Source organism: Eschrichtius robustus (genome assembly GCF_028021215.1).
Source record: "Eschrichtius robustus isolate mEscRob2 chromosome Y unlocalized genomic scaffold, mEscRob2.pri SUPER_Y_unloc_1, whole genome shotgun sequence".
Taxonomy (NCBI): Eukaryota; Metazoa; Chordata; class Mammalia; order Artiodactyla; family Eschrichtiidae; genus Eschrichtius; species Eschrichtius robustus.
Window position 1 is genome coordinate 2152678 of NW_027175152.1, and position 8828 is coordinate 2161505.

The window sequence follows — 8828 nt, forward strand, 5'->3', positions numbered from 1 at the left end:
TGAACCAGAAGAAACAGAAAACCTTAGTTTAATACTATACCAACACTATGCTCCCTTATAGTTCTGTACTGCCACTTAAGTTGTGATTGGCACAAATAACACGCTTATACATTACCAATTAGCAAAGATTTACAAGAATCGTTTTATGCATGTATCTTTTGTGTTAACAAAAAGTGCAGTATTACTGGCTTTTATATTTAACCTATGTAGTGACCTTCACAATGACTCTTCATTTCTTTGTATGCTTTCAACTGCTATCTCATGTTCTTTCATGTCAGCCTGGACTACGCCCTCTCAGCATTTCCTGTAGGTCAGGTCTACTATTGATGGATTTCTTCAGTTTTAATTTATCTGGGATTGTCTTAATTTCTTTCATTCTTAAAAATATATTCCTGAATACAGAGTTCTGGGTTGACACTGTTTGTTTATTTTTTCAAGATGACTTTGATATTTAAATAATCTTAAGTATGTCATTCCATTTCTTATTCCGGAAGTCAGAGCTTAGGGTCCTCTTAGTTACTTTCTGAGCATGTGTTCATGCATATGAGTCCCACATGGCCTTCCAATTCCCCAACTTTAAAATTTCCTCTCCCTCCCCCCACTCCGGATTCCTGACTTTCCTTTTCCAACCTCTTTCTTCCCAGGTCTGGAGGGCTGTGTTTAGTTTTCCCAACTATTGTTCCCTGTGCCTGGCTGCTGGAGGCAATACTTTTCTTTCTAAATGGTATTAACTCAAGTACAATTGTTATAAATTTAGGATGTTGATTATAATCACCAGGGTAATTATCAATGAAATAATTAGATATGCAGGAAGGTAAGAGTGGAAATCAAAAAGGCATACTAGGAAAAATATCATTTAATCACATAAGAGACTAGTTTTGGAGGAATTGAGAAACTAAACAGGTATAAGGCATACAGTAAATTAATTATCAGTATTTACTTTAAATTTACATGAACTGATCTCTCCAATGTTGACTAAAAAAAATGCACATGAGAGTTGTGAGTTAAGTTTTATTAGGTGCAAAATGAGGAGATACCTCTGAGAAACTGCTTCAAAGAAATAGAGGGGAAGATCAGTATTCTCTTTGATATTAATGAAGGAGGGTATGCGTAGTAAGTACAGATTTTGGCAGAAGCTTGCTGCTACTCCCAAGGAGCAGACGTCACTCTTAGTAATTTTAGTGCTGGCCAACTTCCTGGGCCCACTTGTGAGGATGTCGTGACAATCCCCCCACCCCCTCACCCTTGGAGATGCTGACCCAGTGGAGCCTGCAGCGCCCCTACCTGAGTCGTCCATGGCCTGGATCAGGACACTGCCATCCCCTGCCAGGTATGGGCTGGGCAGGCGGCCAGGGGCAGATTTTATCATGTGGGAAACCTGATGCAACTGGTTCTGCCTGAATGGACAGCCTGAGGAAAACCCACCGCCCCAGAGAGCCATGACACAGGCCTATTCCAACCCTGGGTACAGCTCCTTCCCTTCCCCCATGGGCTCAGAACCAAGCTGCAAGGCCTGTGGGGCCCACTACATAAGCATGGCCAAGAAGCAGACCTGTTTGGACTGCAAGAAAAATTTCTGCTTGACCTGTTCCAGCCAAGTGGGGAACGGCCCTGCCTTCTCCACCAATGCTTCTGAGCCACAGCCTTTCAGTGAGCGGAGCTCATGAAGATGAAGGTAAAGGAGCTGAGGGACTACCTCAGCTTCCATGACATCTCTACTGAAATGTGCCAGGAGAAAGAGGAACTGGTGTTCTTGGCCAGCAGCCTGTAAGCTCCCAGGAGGTCTGGACTCACACCCCGACCTTGTCCCCAGACTTCCCCAAGCAGTGGGACTTCCTGACCCAGAGTCACACCAGCACAGTACCTCCTACCTTACCCAGCCTCCCTTCTTCACTCCAGCCCAGGCTGGGGATCGGCAGCAGGCGAATGGACATGTGTCTCCAGGACCACGAGGAACCTGGAGAGCACAGCTAGAGCGCCTGCTGCGGATGAGACCCAGACTGTTGATGCAGAGAACAGCTTCATCCGAGGCCAGAAGACCTCTCGGTATCAGTTGACTAACCTGGAGGACATTGAAGGTCTAAAGGTCTAACTGTGTGGCAGCTCGAAGAGGTACTGGCTCATACAGGGCTGCTGTGAGAAGTGAGAGCTGATGGAGAGGGTGACACAGCTGGGCAAGGATCAGAAGGGACTCCAGCACCTGGTGTGTGATGCTGAAGACCAAAACAGGGGAGCAGTGCCATCCAGCCTGGAGGACAACCTGTGTCATATCTACATGGACTCACCCATCAACTGTGTTCTGCTGGAGTGCGGCCACATGGTCACCTGCACCAAGTGTGGCAAGCACATGAAAAGTGTCCCATCTGCTGGCAGTATGCAATCTGAGCCGCACACGTCTTCCATCCCGAGGGCTTGTACCAGCTTCTTGAGTGCCTTATAGGGACATAGCTCTAGGTGTCTGAGTCCATAGTTGGCCAGCTTGCAGAGGGGCAGACTAACAAGAAAATTTGCAGTGTTCCCAGAACCAGGGCAAGCAAAGATGCTGTTTCACCTCTGGGCATACCAGTCTTGCTTCAGAGATACACTTTGTGGCTGGCAGAGCTGGAGGCCAGTGGGAACTGGTACAGATCTCACAAGCAAGTCCCTGTTTCAATGATCTTGGGGTGATGATGGTAACTGATGAAGAGAGGACTTTCCAGAATTTGGACCGTATCTTCCTCCCTTCCTCTGAGAACTTAAACAGTTTCACGCTTCCTCCTGTAGCCTGCCAATCCCCCTGTGTGCCTCTGTTTCAACCATCAGCCATTTTTACCCTGGTAGAAGTGGCTCTCTTCTTCCCCATCACATCTGGATTCGTTTCTGTGCTTTAACTGACCTTTGCTAAAGTCTCTTGCTACATTACCTAAAATTCATTTGTTTCTTCAGACCAAAACTTTGCTAGCTTACCAAACCAATAGTGATCCTCCTTAGGGCAGAATTTGAACAGGTAAACTCATTTTTGGTGAGAAATGAAACACAAATGCTGTTGAAAAAACCTGAAGTCATTAACTGTTGCTTCTTTAAGTGAAGGGATTGAAAGCTATCAGTCTCTTGACCTGACCTTGAGAGTCAAGAAAACATCTGGCCTTCAAACTGCTGGGAAATTCCAGCCTCTGCGCAAGAGATGGTACATGGAGCATCTCTGCTTCTTCTCTTGAGGCCTGACTTTGTGCCATCGTTAAGTTTAGGTCATGACTAAAGGGAAAGTTTTGGGTGGAAGCAGTGGTTTTCTGCTTGGCTTTGGATGTGAATGTTTTATTTCAAGTGACTTACGTTAAGAATTTCTCAGACTTTCTTGCGTGTTAGAGCAAACTCAAATCTGCTTTTTTTGTTTTGTTTTGTTACAGAGCTCTGCTTTATAATTTTGTAATAAAGTTTCAACATAAAAAATAATTTTAGTTCTTTTCTAGATATAAGGAGATGCAAGAACTTGGGTTCATAAAAATATTCTCCTGAAAATATTTAACTCTCTGAAGGCCTGTTCTGCCAGTTTCTCCCAGAGCACAGAGTGCCTCATTCCTGATCTCCACCCTGAACTCCTTTCAGGGGGTGTTGTAGGTCAGCAACTGCAGTGGCCAGTGACCTAATCCTTGTAGTGCCAGAAGGCAAGTGACAATTTATAGTTGGCACCAATCAAAAGGCAGATAATGGCAGAATGTATTTTTAAAAGAGTAAAGAAAAGACAAAGAAAACATGATTCAGTTATGCATTGTCATCAAGAAATTCACTCTATATGCAAAAGGTATTCTCCATTATGATGCAAAGATACAATGCAAATAGAAAGCAAAAGTGAGCTGGGGTTGTTCTATTAATATCAGAGAAAATAGAATTTGGTTAAAGATACTTACAAGAGAAAAGGATATTTTTATTGATAAAAGAGTCAAACCATTAACAGGAGTTAACAATGATAAACATATATGCACCTGAATCTATGACGCAAATAGTGACAAAAAAGGGGATGTTCTATAATCATAGTTGAGGGCTTCAATACTCCATTTTCTATTATGAATATAACTAGAGATATCTAAAAGCAGACAGGGGACTTGAACAACACAACACACAAACTAGACTTAACAGATAATTATGTATACATATACCATATATACACACACATACAAATATGTCAGTACGTAACAACAGCAGAATACACATACTACTCTAGTACACATGGAACATTCACATCATAGACCAACTCATATGTAAGTCCCCCGAAAAGACTCAGTGATGTTTTAAAGTTTGAAATCATAGAAAGCATGTTCCATGACTACAATGGAATGAAACTAGGAATCAGGGGGAAAAAAAAATCCATGACTCAAAAGTTGGTTCTTTCAAACCATTAAAAGAGTACAAAAACTTTTATCTAGGCTGACTAAGAAAAAGAAGAGAAGACGCAAATTACAAAAATCAGAAATAAAGGTTGAGGGCATTACCATCTACCATGCAGAAATAAAAAAATTTACAAGAGACTACCATGAGCAGTTACACTCCTATGAATTATATAAATGGGATAAAATGGACATACTACTAGAAACACAGAAACTACAAAAACTGATGAAGAAAGGAATAAGAAATCTTAGACCTATGAATTAGAGATAGAGTACAGTAAGTAAAAAGATTGAATTAATATCAAAAACCTTCAGAAGATTCTGACATCACCAATATGGTGACAAAGTTTGTTTCACTCCCTCTCTCAAGAAGAACAACAAATAACTATTCAATATGAGACACCACTGAGAGGATCCTAAATATTGGGGTGATACTGAAGCACCCCATTCCTCACAAAGGCCAAGACACACTTGCATTAGAAGGTAAGAGAAGTGACTACACGTTAACTGCATTGCCCTTCCTCCAGCTCAGTGCGGCACCACAAGGAGAGGTCTCCCCTGAACCCCTGGTTTCTTCAGTAAGGAAAGAGAACCTAGGGTGACAAACCCCTCTCCCCAGCATTGTAAGTTGCTTTGCAGGAACTCCTACTCTGATCTTGCACCATGAGGATTGCAGGGAAATTTGCATGGCTCAACCACTGGAAATCTGACTGTGACCAAGTAGGGAGGAGGGGCTTGCAATGACCAGCAAAGAGATCTTGGCAGACTGAGGCCATATCTGCAAAGCCCAAATATAATATAATCCTAAACAGCAGCTTTGCTTATTTACAGACCAGGTTAAGTAAGCACTCTGACAGGGAACGTGGTGAGGTGGGATGCAGATCTGCCTGCTTTGGAGCCTCAAAGGATGCCAGTCTTAGAGCCCAGTTTTCCCTTACCAAAGCAGGAAACTGAATCACATCCCCACCTGCTGTGGACAGTGTCTTCTGTCACCATCTGACCAGAAGGACTGCCAACAACTCCTGGAAGCCATATGGCTCAGCAGCACTCATGCCTAGACTTGACAGGGCATACCTATTAGACTACAGAGCAAAGCCTGTACTGGTCCTGGAGCATTTCTGTGCTATACACAATCAGTGAGGTTAATTCATAGCCAAGGCTGAGCGTAGCTCCTGGCGCCTCCCACCTAGAAAGTCTGTTGGAAAAATTGAGAGTTGTCTGAAGTAGACTCTCCACCTCCCACACAGGCAAGTGAGATAAGACATTGCCCACCCGCTGTGGAGAATGTTTTCCCACACCATATGACCAGAAGGGCTGAAGACAACTCCTGCTGTAGCCCAGTGGCTCTTGAGCCAAGGGGTGGGTGGGTGGAGCCAATAGTTTGCAGAGCAAAGCCAGTGTCTCTGTTCAGTCAAGGAACTTGGGGTGAAAGTCGGCTTGATTTAAGGCAATACACAAATGAATTTACTGGCATTAGAGCTGCTTCTCCTGCTGTACCTAGGTAAGGAATCTAATTTGTAACCATGCTTTTCACTGAATATAGCCTTAAACATGTCCAACCAGGAAACCTTACTTGGGAATCTGCATAGCCCATTCAACAGCCCTTCAGGCAGTGACACTCAAAACGGGAACAGAGCCTGCAGCTTCCCCACCTGCAAAACTTATGGCCTCATCCAATGAGGGAATTTAGTTCACATTCTGGCCATACACGCTGGTCTCCATACAACAAGCTGTACAGGTCCTGGGAACCATCTTGCTGCCCTACTAGAGTATGGAAGCTAATTCATACCCCATCAACTACTGAATAGAGTACTCAGTCCTAACTATCTAGTAAGCCTGATCAGAGAATCCAGGAAAATATGTGGCCTATCCTACAACCTCACTTGGGTAGGGAGACTACCAGCAGTCCTATCCAACTCTTCTCAACCAGTTGCACAATGATGATCTTTGTTAGCAGAGCTGAAAGAGTTGTCATGCCCCATAGACCATAATAACAGGTGGCACATACCCAAGCAGAGACACCCAGAAACCCAAACTTAGCTAACTGGTGAAGAACTATGTCTGCCAAAAATAACCTGTAATGTATAGAAGAGGAGCCTCATTACTCAAATGTGCAGATATCAATATAAGGAATCAAGGATCACACACACAAAAAAAACTAGGTAAGTTATGTCATCAGAAGAAACTAATAAACTCCTGTAACTGATCATAAAGAAATGGAGCTCTATGAAGTTTCAGACAAAGAATTCAGAATAATACATTTAAGGAAGTTTAGTGAACTACAAGAAAACTAAATAGTTGTCTATTTAGTTGATACACAACTAAATAAAATTAGGAAAATAATGCATGAAAAAATGAGGACAATAACTTACGAGAAAATATTTAAAAACCAAACAGAATCCTAGAGCTAAAGAATAAGATGACTGAACCGAATAATTCAATAGACGTCTACAATAGTAAAATTAGTTTTGCAAAAGAAAGAATCACTGATCTAGAAGACAGGACATTTAAATTTATCCAGCCAGAGGAGCAAAAAGGGGGGGAAAAGGAATTTTAAAAATGGGATAATATATTCCAATATTAAGAGGGGAAAAAAAACTGTCAACCAAGAATACTACACCTGGCAAAGCTACTCTTCAAACATAAAGGAGAGATAAAGGCGTTCCCAAATTATCAAAAGCTGAGGAAATTCATTATCACTAGACCTGCCTTAGAGAGTTCTTTTAGTCAGTGTAAGAGTATACTAATTAAAATTGTAAAAAAAAATCTGAAGGTAATGTAAAACTCACTGGTAATAGTAAACATAGAGTCAAAATTGGATTTTCTAACATAATAATGGTGGTGTGTAATTCTCTAACAGGTTTACTTGAAAGAAAAAACATCACACATTAAAAATCACCATAACTACAAACAGAAAACAATTAACAAAATGGCAAATAGTACCTACCACCATGCAACTTGCCTATCAATAATTACTTTAATCAAAAATGAATTAAAATCTCCAAAGACCTGCAATGGCTGAGTGGATTAAAAGCCAAGTTCCAAAAGTATGCGAGCAAATTTTAACAACAATGAAACCTAAAGAGGAGTAACACACTTATATCATAAAATAACATATTTTATTATATTTTAATATAACATACTTACATTATGAAATAGATGTTAAACTAAAAATGGAACAGAGAGAAAAAGAAGGCTTATATATAATATTAAGGGGTCAATTAATCAAAAACATGAAACAACTGAAAATATTTATGCACTCATCCTAGGAATGCCTAAATATATGAAGCAAATGCAGACAGAACTAAGAGGAGAAACAAACAGCAACATAATAATAGTAAGTAAGGTTAATACTTGACTTTCAAAAATGTATACACTATCCCGACAGAGAATCATACAGGAGTAGCAGAGGGCTTCCCTGGTGGCGCAGTGGTTGAGAGTCTGCCTGCCAATGCAGGGGACACGGGTTCGAGCCCTGGTCTGGGAAGATCCCACATGCCACAGAGCAGCTGGGCCCGTGAGCCGCGATTACTGAGCCTGCGCGTCTGGAGCCTGTGCTCCACAACAAGAGAGGCCGTGATAGTGAGAGGCCCGTGCACCGTGATGAAGACTGGCCCCCGCTTGCCACAACTAGAGAAAGCCCTCGCACAGAAATGAAGACCTAACACAGCTATAAATAAATAAATTAATTAATTAAGTTAAAAAAAGAGTAGCAGATTTCAACAACTCTATGGATCGAATGAACATAATAGATATGTGCAGAAAATTCTATCCAACAGCAGCAGAATACACATTTTCATCAAGCTCATAACATTTCCAGGATAGATCATATGTTAGGGCACAACACAAGTTTTAGCATATTCAAGAACTGAAATCATGCCAAGTAGCTTCTCTGACCATAATGATATAAAACTACAAATCAATAACAGAAGGAAAACTGGAAAGCTTAGAAATACAGAATATTAAACAGTCTCCTGAAAAACCAATGGATCAAAGAAAAAAGTTACAGAAATAAAAAGTACCTTGAGACAAACAAAAATAGGAACAATATATAAATATTTATGGAATGCAGCAAAAACAGTTCTAAGAGAAATGCTTATAGCTAAAAAGGCATATATCAAGAAAATAGAAGTTTCTTAAATAAACAAACTAACATGATACCTAAAGGAACTAGAAAAAGAAGAACAAACTGAGGGCAAAGTAGCAGAAAAAGAAATAATAAAGACTAGAGCAGAACTTTAAAAACAGAAATATAATAGAAAAGATTAACAAAACTAAGAATCGGTTCTTTGAAAAGATAAATAAAATTGGCAAAACTTTAGCTAGACTTACCAGAGAAAAAAGAGAGGACCTAAGTCAACAAAGTAATAAATAAAAGTGGAGACACTACAGCTGATACTACAGAAATATACAGAATCATAAGAAACTATTAGGATCAACTATATGCCAACAAACTGGACAACT

General features: G+C 40.8%; 1 pseudogene; it reads left to right on the top strand.

Annotated features, from left to right (window-relative positions):
- The first annotated feature begins 1367 nt into the window (after positions 1 to 1367).
- On the top strand, positions 1368 to 2448 carry LOC137757671 (E3 ubiquitin-protein ligase rififylin pseudogene; annotated as a pseudogene).
- Positions 2449 to 8828: the final 6380 nt, after the last annotated feature.